Source organism: Poecilia latipinna, unplaced genomic scaffold (genome assembly GCF_001443285.1).
Source record: "Poecilia latipinna isolate Pla-1442-1.1 unplaced genomic scaffold, P_latipinna-1.0 Scaffold564, whole genome shotgun sequence".
Taxonomy (NCBI): Eukaryota; Metazoa; Chordata; class Actinopteri; order Cyprinodontiformes; family Poeciliidae; genus Poecilia; species Poecilia latipinna.
In genome coordinates this window covers 23,220-38,572 of record NW_015113180.1, presented here as the reverse complement: position 1 = coordinate 38,572, position 15,353 = coordinate 23,220, and the positions used below count along the sequence as shown (strand labels likewise).

The 15,353-nt window shown below is 39.8% G+C and overlaps 1 protein-coding gene across 4 annotated transcripts in view; it reads right to left on the bottom strand.

Moving 5' to 3' along the window:
• Positions 1–14,622, bottom strand: part of pknox2 (pbx/knotted 1 homeobox 2) — a 79,305-nt gene extending 64,683 nt beyond the window's left edge. The window contains exon 1 of one of the 4 annotated variants that reach the window (XM_015041706.1): positions 14,397–14,622. The gene's annotated coding sequence lies outside the window, so the exon portion shown is untranslated. The remainder of the gene's footprint in view (positions 1–14,396) is intronic. The other 3 variants (XM_015041707.1, XM_015041708.1, XM_015041709.1) reach the window with 3 other exon arrangements.
• Positions 14,623–15,353: the final 731 nt, after the last annotated feature.

Sequence of the window (15,353 nt, the reverse complement as noted above, 5' to 3'; positions counted from 1 at the left end):
TTGTTTCTGATAAATATTTTATTTTATATCTCTTATCAATTTTATTTTCCCGTTATATATATATATATATATATATATATATATATATATATATATATATATATATATATATATATATATATATATATATATATATATATATATATATATATATATATATATATACACACACACATAAGTATGTATATTTATACACACGCATAAATGTACATACTTCAGATTTGTTGAAAGAAACTTGAAATCCTGGTTGGAGCTTTTGGCCAGAGCACAGTCCTGAGTCGCTAACAGGTCGTACCTTTCTTTTGGACGACATGAGAGGGAGACAAATCTCCGCCGAGTTATAAAGAAAACGGAACGCAAGCGTCCTACAAAACGGCCACAGAGAGAAGTGACTGTTTGCCTTTTGTGTAAATGCCAGTGCGACTCTCTTCAGCTTTCTCTAAGAGCACAAACTGCAGGTGCACCGACAACAATCCCTGTAAGGAGAATGTTTGACGAGCCAGAGCTGGAGTCTGTGGGCGAAGGCGAGGTCTGCTTTGAGGTACGAAAGCCTCCAGTTATCCCTCTGTGCTCCCCTCTCGCCTCTCTTTTCTTTCCTTCTTGGCTGAAAGGACATCTGGAGCGCATTAAAGCAGTAAGGACATTGGATCTCCCCAGAGCGCTTGGCTGGATGGGTGGCCCACTGTAGCCCCCTTTCAGCAGCAGGACCCGACCCTTCCTGATTGATAGTGGGAGCCCCACACACACTTAAAAAAGACACAGACACACACACACACTGATAAATTCTATTCAGCTGACATGAATCACCAACTATTGAAATAATGGCGGTGCTGCTAACAGACTTCGATTACCATCTAGGTTGTTTCAGAATAAACTTGGACTGATGCTCTGCACTGAGTCTGACTGAGAATGAGTCAGATTTAATGTGTTGACAGTGGACAGAATTTGGTTTAGATTACAGATGAGCAAAGAAGCCGGCTGGTGACTTAAACGGAATGATTTTGAGCTGACTCGTGTCCGGCTTGCTCAGAAACTCAAAGGCCGGATATTTTTTCTTATCAGTGAAGGCATCGTGCCTTTGGATGTTTTACCCTTTTTATTGCTTTGCAAAAATCAGCAATTGATCGGCAAAATTGTACTATTTTGATTAGAAAAAGAAACTTTAATTTTAAACGGATTTTATTTTATTTTTATTTTTTTCAAAATAATGACAATTAAATAAAAAATATGAAACAGAAGTTAGATCACTGCATAAATATTCACCCCCCCTCAGATCAATATTTAGTAGACGTGTGTGGATCGGTCTCAGTCAGGCTGCACATCTGGACGCTGCAGTTTTACTCCATTCTTCCTGCTAAACTGTTCCAGCTCTGTCAGGCTGCGTGGGGGTCGACTGTAAAAAGCGCTTTTCAGGTCCTGCCACAAATTCTCTATGGGACCGAGGTCTGGTCTTTGGCTAGGCCACTCTAGAACATCCACCTTGTTATCTTGAAATAATTTCTTTGTGTGGTGTCCTCTCTCTCTCTCTCTCTCTCTCTCTTCTTCATGGTCACTCAGGTTGTGAGGACGGATTGATCTAGGCAGATTTACACTTGGGTCACATTCCTCCCACTTCTTGGTGATGATTTAAGAGATAACTTTTTTTTTTTTTTTTTGTCCATCCACTTACAATTATCTTTTCTCTGATTCGGTTGGAGTGTCCTTTATTCTTCTTACTGTAATGGGAGTCGGAAATCCCAATGAACCAGTGAATGCACCTTCCAGACACAGGTGTCTTTATACTGCAGTCAGGTCTCCTCCATTCCTTTTATTGTGAGACTTCTAGCACTGGTTGTCTGGATTTCTTAGGTCAGTCACTTAAAGTGAAAATAATAATAAATGTTTTTAATTTAATTGTCATCATGTTGTAGGAATCTGATTTCGCTCTGACATTAAATGTTTTCTGTGTTTTGTTTTTTTTTGTTTTTGTTTTTTCGTCATTTTTGTCAAGAGAAAAAAAAAAAAGCCAAAATTGTGAAGTTCATGACTGACTTGTTAAAACAACAAACATGGTAAAGCATCCACAGGGGTGAATATTTTTCATAGACAGTGTACAAGCTGCAATCTAGATTCACCTCCTCCTAATCTTCCAATAAAAATACTATTTTACTTTATTGTAATTAAATACAGAAAATAATTACATAAATATCAAATATAAATATTTTGCATGATTTATATTAAGTTTTCTTTGGCCATTCTTACACTTTTTATTCCACTCAAAATGAAAACATTGCCAGAGAGCCACAGAGTGGGAGAGACTCTCCCACTCTCAACTTTTCGATGATAAAAACTTGTCCCCTTTTATCATTTTTGAGCTTCGTATCTTCTTCGATGATGAAAGGTACTGATCCTGGAAATGTTGGCAGCCTTTCTGCAGTCTCACATTTGTATCTTCAATGTGAAATTTCCATTTGTGCAAAGCAAGACGCACTGAATTTCAATACGGAGGCGTGAATTTGCTCTCTTTTCCAAACAAAAAATAATAAGTGAGTGAACGCGGCATAACCCTGTTGCTGACCTAAAGGTACACCATGGTTTTAGTAGGTCAGACTTCTAAAACCCCTACAATGTTCCGCCATACTGTGGCAGGACGTTTGTGTTAATACCTGGTGGTTGTTTACGGCGTTATAATTTCTAATTTCTAATTAATTCAAGTTTTCAGTTCAAAGCACTATAAAGGACAATATGTTGTCTTTTATAGTGACAAGTTGGAGAACTTGTCCTGTTAGGCGACGGGGCCTGGATAATACCCGTGTTAAACGGACGGCAGAGTCCGGTGACGACAGGCGCTTAAAGTCCGTAACAAAAGTATGTTTTTATCTTTTTTTTTTCTCTTTCTTACTGTTTATTCAATGTCACGTGCTGTTTTATTTTGTTTTTTTAATTATGTAAAGCACCTTGCTGCTGAAATGTTCTATCCAAATAAAATTTGATTGATTTATTGATTGAATATGTAAAATAGATTTATATATTGTAAAAAAAAAAATGCAGTTTTGGAACGAGATAAATAATGTTTACTAGACTGGCACCGATTTGAAAATTAGGGTTGGAGAAATCTGATCCCTATCCAGCATATTTACAGAATATCTGTCAATTATCATAAAACTTTAGATTGTAAATAATTTAAAAAAACCTTTAGTCCCATTCACCTTCACCTCTTGGGTCATACATATACAGCTCCCTGAAGTTGTGTGTTGCTCCACAACACTACTGTTGTTTGACTCCATCCACATTACGACATGGCGGCTGGAAACGTGGTGTGTGGTCGGTGATGCTCTGCATTTTTTCCAATTTTATCTCCCATTTTACAACATAATCAGCGCTCACGTCTACCAGCAAGGGAAACTCTGTGGTTGTCTTATTGACTGGAGGTTAGAATCTATCTGAAAGTGGGGAACAGTACTAAGAAACAGACAGTGACATTAAGGTGGTTCTCGTGAACATTTTTAACTGTCTGTGGTGCATTCATTTATACCAGTCACATATGTTTAGAAGCAGTGATATAGAGGTCCAGCTTGTGCATGTCCATTGTGAGCATGTCCAATGGGAATCCCAACAATAATGGAGAAGGTTTAGTGTAATTTATTTATTTTTTTGTCCCCGTTTTGTATCCCTGGCAACGTAAGCACGAAATCTGTCTGAACAAAGGGCGCAGTTACAGATAGTTTTTTAAAAAATAGTTCAAATCTGATGAACGAAGTGCTTCTTCCAGGTAATCTGGTGTTAAGTCTGTGTTCATGTCTTCCTGTGTGATCAACTTCAGATTCAGAAGCTATAGAAAGGCATTTACTCACAAAAATAAAGAGCAAATCAAAGCCCTTCTTGTTTCTCTGAATTGTTTTTCATTAAAAGCACAAAGGGAATAGTTCTATAGGATTTCCTTTTTTTTTTTTTTTTTTTGCTCTCCATGCAATGAAAATCCACAAACTTTTTTCAAAGGGGGGAGAGTTCAAAGAAGCTCCTCATTTCCAGTAAATTGCTTTGCCTGATTTGCCATTTCAAATAAATTGCAATGTTGGCCAAAATTTGCAATTCACAGGAAGATGTCCCCTGAGCCACACAGAAGAGGTTAATCCATATTTCACATTTGAATATAAGATAGAAGAAGAGAAAAAGGGGAAGGAGGAGGAAGATAGGTAACTCTTTGCCAGGAGACGGGAAGCGGCGGCGGGGAGGAGGGGGAGGGAGGTGGGAGAAGCTGTGGGAGTGGAGAAAAACTGAGAGAATGGGAAGAAACAGGCGTCATTTAGAGTAAATGGCATCCAAAAACCCTCTCCAATTATCTTTGCCTTCCATGCCAGTGAGACTGACTTAATTAAAATGACTTGAGAGGGAGGGGAGAGAGGAAGGAGCTGCCAATGATTGAGGGGGCAGGCGGGCGACGTATCTACACCGAAACACAAAGCTCAAGCATTGCACAGGCTGTCCACCATTCTCCCTTTTCAATTCCCGACTTCAAAAGAGAATAAAGAAATAATAATAATACAGTGAGGGGGCTCTCACCATTCGCAGCCATGTAATTGGACTATTTAAATCCTGCATTTTTTTTTTCTTTTTTTTTTATCAATGCGAAAATATTGGTGGTGTGTGTGTGTGTGTGTGTGTGTGTGTGTGTGTGTGTGTGTGCGTGAGACTGTGCTGGTGGGTAAATGTAGAAGAATGGGCAAGAATAATGCTTTTTGTTGTTTCTGTGCCTCCCTATAATAATTTTTTTTATATATATATATAAAGAAAACCCTCTAGCGCTGACCTTTTCAGGGGTGTTTCTATGGCAACAGAAAACTATCCCTGTCCTATGAAAAACTATAAGGTCCACTTCTAACAAATACTCAGAACTCCAATTATGCATGTGCATTAAAAATGCGGCTAATTCTCCCAACAATAAATACTAAAAAACAAAACAAAACAAAAAAAACTGGTGCAATATGAACATAACAATTATCAGTCAGAAATTTGTAATTAATTATTTTTATGAAATGTTGACTTGTTTTGTTAAGGCTGTGTACTGCAGCCCTATTGGTTCTGATCTGAGCTTGTGCCTTTGCTGTGTTTTGTTGTTCTCAAGCTAAACAACAAAACACTTATTTCCAATCGTAAAAAAAAAAAGAAAAACTATGACGTGGAGTTGGGTTAGCAGGCGTCGGCTGCTCAGTCAGCTCAACGTTCCCAGTGTGAAATAACATTCTCTTATTTGCTCCAAGTCTGGCTCCAAAAACACAAACGCCTTGTGTTATCCTCCGTATTGTATTTACTGTATTGTCTTCACTTCTGTCTCACGTTGATAAAAATGTTTCCACTTAAAAATAAAACTTACAAGAGAGAATGAAAGTGAAAAGTCACACGGTTTTATGGTGTTGCTTCTATGTGGACAAAATTAAATGTCCCGTGTGCTAACTTTCAGCGAAGTAAAAGTATTTTCAAGATTTTCTTAAGTCCTCCTATATCATAATTCTTAAAAGACGAATCCATATTGGATATTTTTCAGAAACCTAATATTAACTTTCTGAGGTCACTTTAGTGGTAGAAAACTGCATGTTTATATCAATTAGATGTTTGACTGTTTGTGGAAATAGTCAAACATGCTAGGGAAAACTTAACATTAATCTTAAAGGAACTTTGTTTTGAAGATGTAAATGAAAAAAAAATAAAAATACATTTCTGATGAGTTTAATCACGGACGATCCATGTTTGACTCTCGATTCGCTTTTTAAGTCATCCGACTTTGGTAGGCATACCTTCCCATGTCTTCCTCCAATGAGACTTCCCATTAGAGAAGTACCAGCAATCCCAGAGGGCTGGAGGACTTACACTTCAACAAAACGCCGTGCAACTTGAACTGAGACGCGCTCGGTGCCAACCACCCCATGTGCTGCTGATGTCAATAGAAAAAGGCTCCATACAGGCTTCTCACACCTTGATCGTCCAAAGCACGCTCACTCCTCATGTGTCACAGCTAACACCTGTTACTGTCCCTTTGTTTCGCAGGCCCATTGTGACGGCCTCCGCTGTGTTCCCCACAAACTTGCTTCGTTGAACGTGTTTGCACAGAAGGCTGGTGGGCAATATTATCTCAAGTGTGACAATTCACAGAACGGGATCATTTACACGACCAACTGATCACCGTATCACTGGGAAGGTAGGGTGTATCTAACTATATCTGGTAAAATAAATAAACAAATAGGCATAATTTTGGTCTTTATGAATACATGTTACACAGTAGTTAAAAGTCAAAGTAAATGCTTATAAAGGGAGAAATTTTGATGTGGTAAGTGGTAAATTTCTAGTTATGATGGCATGTCACATGCAGTATTAGTGGGGTCGAGAGGTACTCGGGAAGGTTGACGGGGTAAAGACGGCAGCTGTTATTTTGTTGGAGTTTTTTTTTTTTTTTTTTGGTCCAAAGCCAAGTATCGTTCCATATCCATTTTCTCCCCCAGCCCCATTTATCTTCCTGTTCTCCCCGCTTCCCCCATTCATCGCCACAGTTCACACAGGCACATTCTCCTCATCCAGCCCAAGCCCTCTCTCTTCCCCTCGCCGTCTCCGTCTCAGGGAGATTCACATTCCCTGGCGTTGAGCTCAGGGAGTTGTTTGCGAAAAACAGGGAGCGATAGCGCACCGAGCGCACCCCGGTGTGGTTTGGACCGCGGCTGCTTGTTGGTCGGTTTGGGAAAGATTCGGTCTAGTTCCAGGTTATCTCGGGGAAACATTCGCCGGGAACCTTTGCGAAAAGTGAAGCACAGATAAAGCGAGGCAGAGCTCTGCAACCTTAACCTTCAGTTTTTCGACTCTCTGACTAAACTCTGCTCCCCGCTAACGCATACAGTAAACACACACGCACATCAGCACAGTCTCAGCTCCAGTTGCCAGGGAGACCGCCATACCAGGGCTCTGACCCAGGAGGTTTGGGACTGTTTTTCCAACCCCAGATCCCACTCCACCTCCCTTTCTGAAGCCGGAGAGATAGCAGCTGTGGGACAGCTGTTTCTGCCACGGCCGAGTCTTAAACCGCAACCGTCGTCCCACCATCCCGGCAGCTCAGACGGACAGCGAATTAGGGGACAAAAACACCCTGCAGCCCCGATGATTACCCACATCTGTCTCACACTTCTTCAGGAAGAGTCTGGTGAGGGGGGTTGGGGGGGGGGAAAGTGACTCAGGGAAGAAGTTTTGCTATTTCGACAGACACAACACATCACATTTCATCCTTTATTCATATGATAAGAAAGCAGCAAGTCATTTCAAGGTACTCTATACACAACAAAATTCAGTTTTATTCATTTTCCTCCTCACAGTGAGGTGTGTGTTTTATCAGAAGAGTCCAATAACATCCAACTCAAATTCAATCAAAACCAACAAACATGAGATAACATGGACTCACCTTTAAAAGAAGAACTCTCCAACAGACCTCCATTTTCCTATTTAACCCTCCTATTTGTTTTTTGTTTGTTTTGCTGATTATTTCTCTATTTTATGCATTTGAATTCTTGGTCGTTCCTTATCAGTTTGTACCCACTTTTTACAACGAGTCAGTTGAAGTCATGTCCTATCGTGCCCTCATAGGCTACCGTAGTGAAATGTATTTATATAACTCCAAATAAAGCATAATTTATTTGTATTTGTTTAGGACTCATAGTTCTTTAAATTGAATGAAAGACGACAGGCTCAACCAGGGATCAGAACGGTACTAAATGGAAATAGCTTTCAAAATAAACTGAATTGTCTGAGTGTGAAAGAGAAACAGGCATGGACCAAACAAAGGTACAGTTTGTTCAGGGGACAAGTTGAGCAACAACATAAACAGGGATGCAGCATAAGAGAGCATTTTTTTCGAGCTGTCACAAACGTATTTCTTCTTAAAAAGATCCACGATGATCGTAATTATTATCGTGTTACAATCAGCATAACTCCCAATCTGTCATGCAACAATGGCCTCTTGAATACCAGGAACAGCACGACGCCGTGCATCCTTAATCTGGAGATGAGCTCATCTCCAGCTCTGTCATTCTGGTGATTCCTGTCTTTGATCTTTAGTCGTTGTTTTACTTTGGTTTTAGTTTTACCAACAACTAAAACCAAAGTACCTGTAATAAACAGGTAGTATTAAACTACCTGTTTATTACAGGTAGTGGCAAAAACCCTAAGGCTAAGGAATACTGGTGCAAAACTGTGCAGTAAAAACTGTATGCAAACCACTAATCATACACAGGATACTGTCCATATTACCTACAATAAAACACACTTGTGTGGAGTAGTGTGTGGAACAGTGGATCAGAGAACAACTTTTAAAGCATGAGCATCACACATCATGGCCAATACTGGACTTCGGCTCAAGAACAATACCAACAAAGCAAAAATAAATAAATAAATAAAGCAGACACGGTTGGTACCAGTCAGAGGTTTGGGCTAATTGGCCTGTCCTTTATGAGCAGACGTGTAAAACCTTGAAAGTGTAACTATGAGTTCACTTTCACCTCTACAGTGCAGTCAGTGTATGACTGGCACAACATTTTTCAGTAAAATGCTTCAGACCTGAAGTGCCATAGTTCCCTTGGAGCCAACTACACTTAAATGTTCTCCCTGAAGTAGATAATTGTCTTCCATTTTGGTTAAACACTGAAGAGGAAATCATCTCTTTTTTTTTAGATTTAGATTAGCACAATTTATTTTGCTATTTGCTTTTTTCTAGAAGTCTTATACTGTAGTATACTTGTTGGGACATTATGTGAAAACAGAAAGGTCCATCTGTGATTCCTAAAGAAAGAGTCAAGGTCCTTATGCCTTTTTTTTCCCCTACAATATAACAACAATAAAGCTACCTTATGTTATAAATAGTCATACAGGGATTTAGCTACAATGGAGAATGATGTATTTATGAACAAACAAGAAACAAATTCTCAAACATTTCCTCGTCTGTAAAAGAAATCTTCAGCAACAACATAGTAAATACAAATCTCAAAACCTATACAGAGTGAGTTGAGAGATTTTTTTTCAAAGGCTCTAACAGAACTAGTACATATTAATAAAGAAAACCTCCAAAAGAGCTGCGATAGCCTTACATCTCACACAACAAGGAGGTTGTTTTTGCTGATAAAATATCAGAAAAACCATTAAGACAAAAATGTGTGACAAAGCATTAAAATCTATTGAAGGGGGGAAAATGAAAAGAAAACATCTATATTATTAGTTTCAGAAATAAATTTGAAAGAAGACTATAAGTCAAAATGTTGAGAAAAGCCACTTGATGCCATCACTCCATTGTGTAAAAGAACCTGCTCTGGTTGTTAAGCAGGCAGCGAGTGACTTGCTGTGACAGAGTCCAGTTTTAAACGTGTTCTTGTTTTGTGTCATACACAAACAATGCATTATGCATATGCAGTAAACATGTCTTAGCTGCTTTGTTAGTCTTGACCTGAGCGGTTTCTGCTTGCACTTGTTATTTAACCCGCACAGATTTATACTTTGGATCACTGCCTTTGATTTCGGAACAGGCTGTTGTGTAAAAGAACCCACATTTACATCTATTTCTGTGCCGCTCGGCTCTGCCTCTGTCTAAATAATGTGTGAATAATGTGGGAGTACTTGGCCTGGACTGTCCACTCTGCAGCAAAAAAGAAAAAAAAACAAACATTACAGTTCTTCTATCTTTTGCTGCTACTTTGCTGGTAAGGGGTTGCTGCCCAGTCGTGAGGCACATTATAATAACTTGTTTACGTTCAGCTCAACGGTCCAGATCTGTTAAGCGTTGCGTCGATTTTTCCACTTTAGGCCGCAGTAGAGGTTTTAAGTGGCTTTGTGTTCACAGTTATGTATCGCTCTTTAATAGCAGAGTACGATTTTCTTTTTTTGCTTGAGTGACAGGAAGAGAAGCGGGCTAAGTTACTTTGGTTGTGATTTGGCTCTCCCCCTCCATCTGTTTTGTTTTCCCTCCATCTTGCTGTTTTTGATGAGCTGGGTCTGCAGCCCCCTTTATAAAATCCCATTAGCTCTTAATGAAGTCAGGCTCCTAGCCTCTCGGCCTCACCTCATTTAGCACGATTGTCTGGCGGCCATTAGCATGGAGGCAATTACAGCCGCACGACAAGAGTAATTGGAAATGCCGACAGGGACCCTGAGAAATGGGAATAAATAAATAAAAAATATATTCCAACTAATAAGCTCCCATTCAGATAGCATGGAGGGAGCTGCATGTGTTTAAGTTAAATCAACATAATTACAATTAGGGTTGGTGGGGTAGACACTATTTCTGAGGCAGAAATTGATATGAGTGGACTAGGAGACAACAGTTAGGCACGGAGGTAGCGAGGGCGATGGAGAGATCACACAGCGAGGCTCATAATGAACAACATCAAGTGTTCAAGGGAAGCCGTGTCACAAAAAGGTTGGGAAAAGTTTCTCAGGATGTGTCCCCTGGAAGGTCGATCACATAGTTTCATATAGTTTGCAGTCAAACTATTGACACAGACGATAATCAAAACCAGGGAGGCACCGATGTGGAAATTTGGGCCGATATCGATATCCGAAATTGATATTGCTACAATAGACTACATATATGCATTCATGCATGTATATCAGCTACACATAACCAAACAAATACCACATGACCAACCCTCACAAAACACATAAGGTAGAAATACACATTGGTTATTAATATCGGGACATTTTTACTTTATCGAACTGATGTCAATACCGATATATCATGTGTTACAGTTATTGACTTTAGGAGAACACTATACTTTCTCACATAGCACCAGGTTGGATAGCGTGATGAAATTACAGTTTGGAAACTGCTATTTCATTGTTATTAAAAAACAGTTTGATGATCAGAAATAGTGTAAAAAAAAAAAAACTGAAGAAGAAGAAATCTGGAGGGGTCAAGAACCTTGGTGCGTAAGGATAGACGGGGAACATTTCGACCGCACGAGTTCAGGAATCATTGCACAATCTTAGAGGCTCTGAGTAAGCTGAAACAACAGGCAGGGTGCTGGCACGGTGCCATATTACCATGGCACCCCCATCCCCTCCCTCCTACTGCCCACCACCCTCTCCCTGCCTGCTAAGCTGAATGACAGGTGGCAGAAACCTGATCAGCATGAGCCTTCAAGAAGAAAGGAGTCCCATCTGAAACGGGCACTCTGCCTGCTCGCCCAAACAAGAGGGCCACGGCGTAGATGCTTCTTGTACTGAGCGGTGTGTATGAGTGTGCACAAAAATAAAAGGGTACGTGAGGAGGTGCATAATGGACATTTTGGCCAAGGCGCTGAGCCCTGGCACTGGATATCCAGGACTGAAAGGGGGGAAACAGGAGGCTGGCTCCCACAATAGTCAGTGTGAGAGTCCCACAGGGGCGTCCACAATAGCAGAGCAAGCGGCTGTTGTCAGCAGCGACCTCCGAGACCTTACTGCTTGAAGTGATTTGATCCCACCCTTCAGCACTTCCCTTTTAGCACTGGCCTTCGGCTAATGCAGGGATTATTAAAAGAGACGTGGATCTAGAACATTTTAGCTTTATAGTATCTGACCTGTGTGCCACAAGCTTAAGTAAAAGCACATTTAAGGCCCATAAACTGAATCATGCAATGACAAACACAGTGTGGTGACCAAACCCGATGTAGATTTTAGCTTTGGTCAGCCTACAGTGCTCATAATGTTTTCTTATCTCTCCAAACCGAATCAGATCTGAAAATTCAGCCGCAATCACGAGATCACCAGAGCATCTTGGCACAAAATGAAGACTCCCACCATGGACCTGGCCTCGCCTTTTACAACTCACTGTTGCTGTTATTCATTAAAGAAAAAGCAAGACGTTTAGTTGTGCAAAATAGCTTGTTGAGCAATCTCTCAGAAAGCTGGAGTGATTTTAACTGGAAAAGGGATAGGGAGGGGGGCTATGTTAGGAAATGAGGAAGTGGGGGTCTCCAACCAGGAGGAGATTTAATTAGTAAAATCTCATTAAGTCTAACAAAATTAAGCGTAAAACAATCCTTGGCAGGGAATCATGGTGGAGATTTTGAGAGAGGAGACGCAGGGAAAGAGTGGGGAACACTTGGGGGCTGAGAGGACAAGGAGACAAGCTGTGTGATTATTTGGGAAGGTGTGGAGGAAAACGCAAATGTCTTAGTTTACAAGGCCTCCTCCGACTGTCAACCAAAGGCAGCCGCACATTGTCTACATGGTCCTTTAAGTTTGAAGATAGTCAAAGAATACAGTCATTAGCATTAAGGACTGAATTACATTTGAGTTAAAAGACTACACTGTATGAGAATAACAGAGTAACAGAGCTAGCTTGACTTTAGCAAAGACATGTCAAATACTGTAGAGTAGGAAATTGTTTCCGGTAAAGAATCTAAAGGAAAATATGTCTGTAACATAACACACAGTTCAGGCTGTGGACAACAATATTTTGCAATCTGTTTTTCTATTTCTGTTTTTGTTTTTTGTTGTAAATCGCAACGTAACTGGATGAAATTTAACGTGAACAAAACCAACTTTAGCATTCGCAGCGCCTGACTCCAGGTTGTCTTCATAGGTGCCACGACTCCCACACATGTACTGTGAGTATTCTGTGAGCCGCATGGACCACGCGAGCACGCGGGCCGTTGTCGGTTCAGATTTTTTTTAGTTGAGCCAACATTTCTAGTGACAAATTCCTTCTTTTTCCACAATCCAAAAGGGATACTTGCATGTTTGGCCACTGCACACCTGTCAGTGTAGCACAGAGGGTAGCAGCGCGTCCTTGAGCTCGACTCTCAACCTTATCAGCTCGGCGTCGCATACAAAACAGCCAAAGCGAACACTTTCTCCTGCCAAGCAGTTTATTGTGGGATGCTGGGTATGCGGTCGTAAAAATTGACCTTTGCTCAGACGCGTCCAGCGGACGTCCACACGTGTGGACATCCGCGAAGTGAAGTACGCCTGAGTGTGTTGGACACTTAAGATTACAGAATGGACTCCTGGGTTCACTTGTGCTGAAGTTTACTTGTACGAAACTTCATGTTGACAGCACTGCTGGGTTTCCAGGTTCAAGAAGATTACCAGACTTCATGGAGGTAGCCGGTTTTTATTTCTAAGTGCCAAATATGTGCATATATTAGCAGTCCCTGCACAACAACCGCATCACCACCATGAATGCTTAGGCAAGCAGACAGACCAAGCCAGCTAGCTAGCTGACTGTATACGAAACATACAGTTATGAATAATTACAAATAAACACTTCCCCATTGTTAAAAAAAAAACTATTACTTTTGCTTTTTATTTTCTACAGAGGTTTATGGGGTACAGAATTATATACAAAAATATATATTGCTTTCTGATTTTATTTTTGCTCACAAGGTTGTAGGATCTGAACAAGCCCATCCCTGATTTCCTTTAGAGATTATTTCTCATTTAGCCAGAGCTTAAATTGTGTGCTTTCAGTCCTTCAATTTGCAATTAGGTGCCAACATGAGGGACCAGAAGACATTTAAATTTGAAGGCTTAATTCAGTCTGAACCACAGGGACGGCCATTAATATTCAAATCCTCCAAGAAAACAATTTAGCACTTTTTCAACTGACTGCTTATTGGCCGAATAGAGCAGAGGTGGAAAACAGCTCACAATAAAATGCTAAAGGAGGAGACATTCTCTTGAAGAATCTGCTGATTAAAGCTATTATGTACAAACATATTAGAAAACTACATGATAGGACACAGCTTTAGAAAAATGAAATAGGAATCACTCAATAATTGCCTGGGAAATAATGCGAATGTGTTTGTGACTTGGTTAAAACAGACCAAATCGTTGAAGCATTGGTGTATCGATATGCTGAAAATAAAGGAGTAAAAATTCTAAAAGTTTGCTCCCTTTCTGAATCAAAGAAATATTGTTGCTTTGATATATGTATTTATTTGACTCACGGAACAGGAAAAGAATAAAAGAATAGTTTTATTTTTCTTTGACTGAAATGTGTTGAGCAATACTAGATATTTTCAAAAACTTTTCACACCTGATAGTCGACTCGATTCGCTTGGGGACCAACATTGCAACAACGTTTGTTAGATTTTCAGCTCGTCCCGCCCGCATTCACGCTGCATGGTGTTAAAGGAGCCACTCCAACTGAAAAACCTGTTCCTCACCTCGCCTGTGGTGGCGCTGCACCACAAACTACCAAAGGAATCGCCACTAAACCGCCGAAGAAGACCAGCATAACTTCCTGCTTCACAAAATGTAAACAAAAACGGAGCCGTGTACGATTTTAGCGGCAGAAGGACTTCTCCGTTGGTATACATCACTTAGCTCATAAAGCATTAACATTTTATTCACACATGGTCAAGTGTAGAATCAAAGATTGCTCAGGAAAAAGGTAACGGATAACTTACATTTAGCTGGCCCGCACCAAACACCCGAATCTCCAGTCACAGCCTGTGAAAAGATGGAAAGGTTCACCTGTTTATAAGTTATAATTCTATCTCTTATTTTAACTTACGGCGAGAATCAAGGCTTGCAGATCTGTGCAAGTCTGTAACAATGCAATTATACTGCTAGGGTTCACAGAGAGCAAGTAATTGTGAAAGGTATTGATAGATTAAACAGTCCTAATTTAATCTTCACCAGAGTGTTTTCTCTTTTTGTCAGTTCTGTAAAAATTTAAATAAATAGATCTCTAAATCTATTAACATATGGGGTAACATACCTTTCATAAACACTTTCATTTACTGTTGCCCTATTTGTCTAGGTTTGCTTTGGAGATGAACATTTAAGGAAAACAAACACATCTTACTTGTGATGACAAAGTTGATTTATTGGGATTGATTTTATAATTTTTTAAAATCTTTTTTAGTTTTTCAAATGTTGCCAACCTTTTGGGAAGTCTTATTCCATTCAGAAGCCACTGTTTTTTGTAATGCTAGTTATGCTAATTGCTAATATAAGATGCTTCTGACAGTTTCAAATGTCAACTCCCAAATCATTTTCTTTCTTCTAAAGACACAGTGCAGCTGGTTTTAAAGTTTTAAACTTCTCTCTTACATATAATCACATATCCACACACACAACATGTTACATCACCTCAGCGCATAAGCTGAATAATTGATCACTTATGGCAGAAATATCAGGAAAAATGCTTTCAGTACTCTTCTTTTATCTTCTGCTAACATTGATTCAGTATAGAAATCTAAAACAGCAAAGATCAATATCGGCAGTTCAGCGCTTTCCATAAATCGGAAATATGCCACAAAATTTTGATTTTTCCATCTCTGACTTAAGGGGGAAAAAAAATTCCTTCAGATGGTAAAACTTTATCCCCATAAAACAAAGGATCATGTGACTTACTTCTC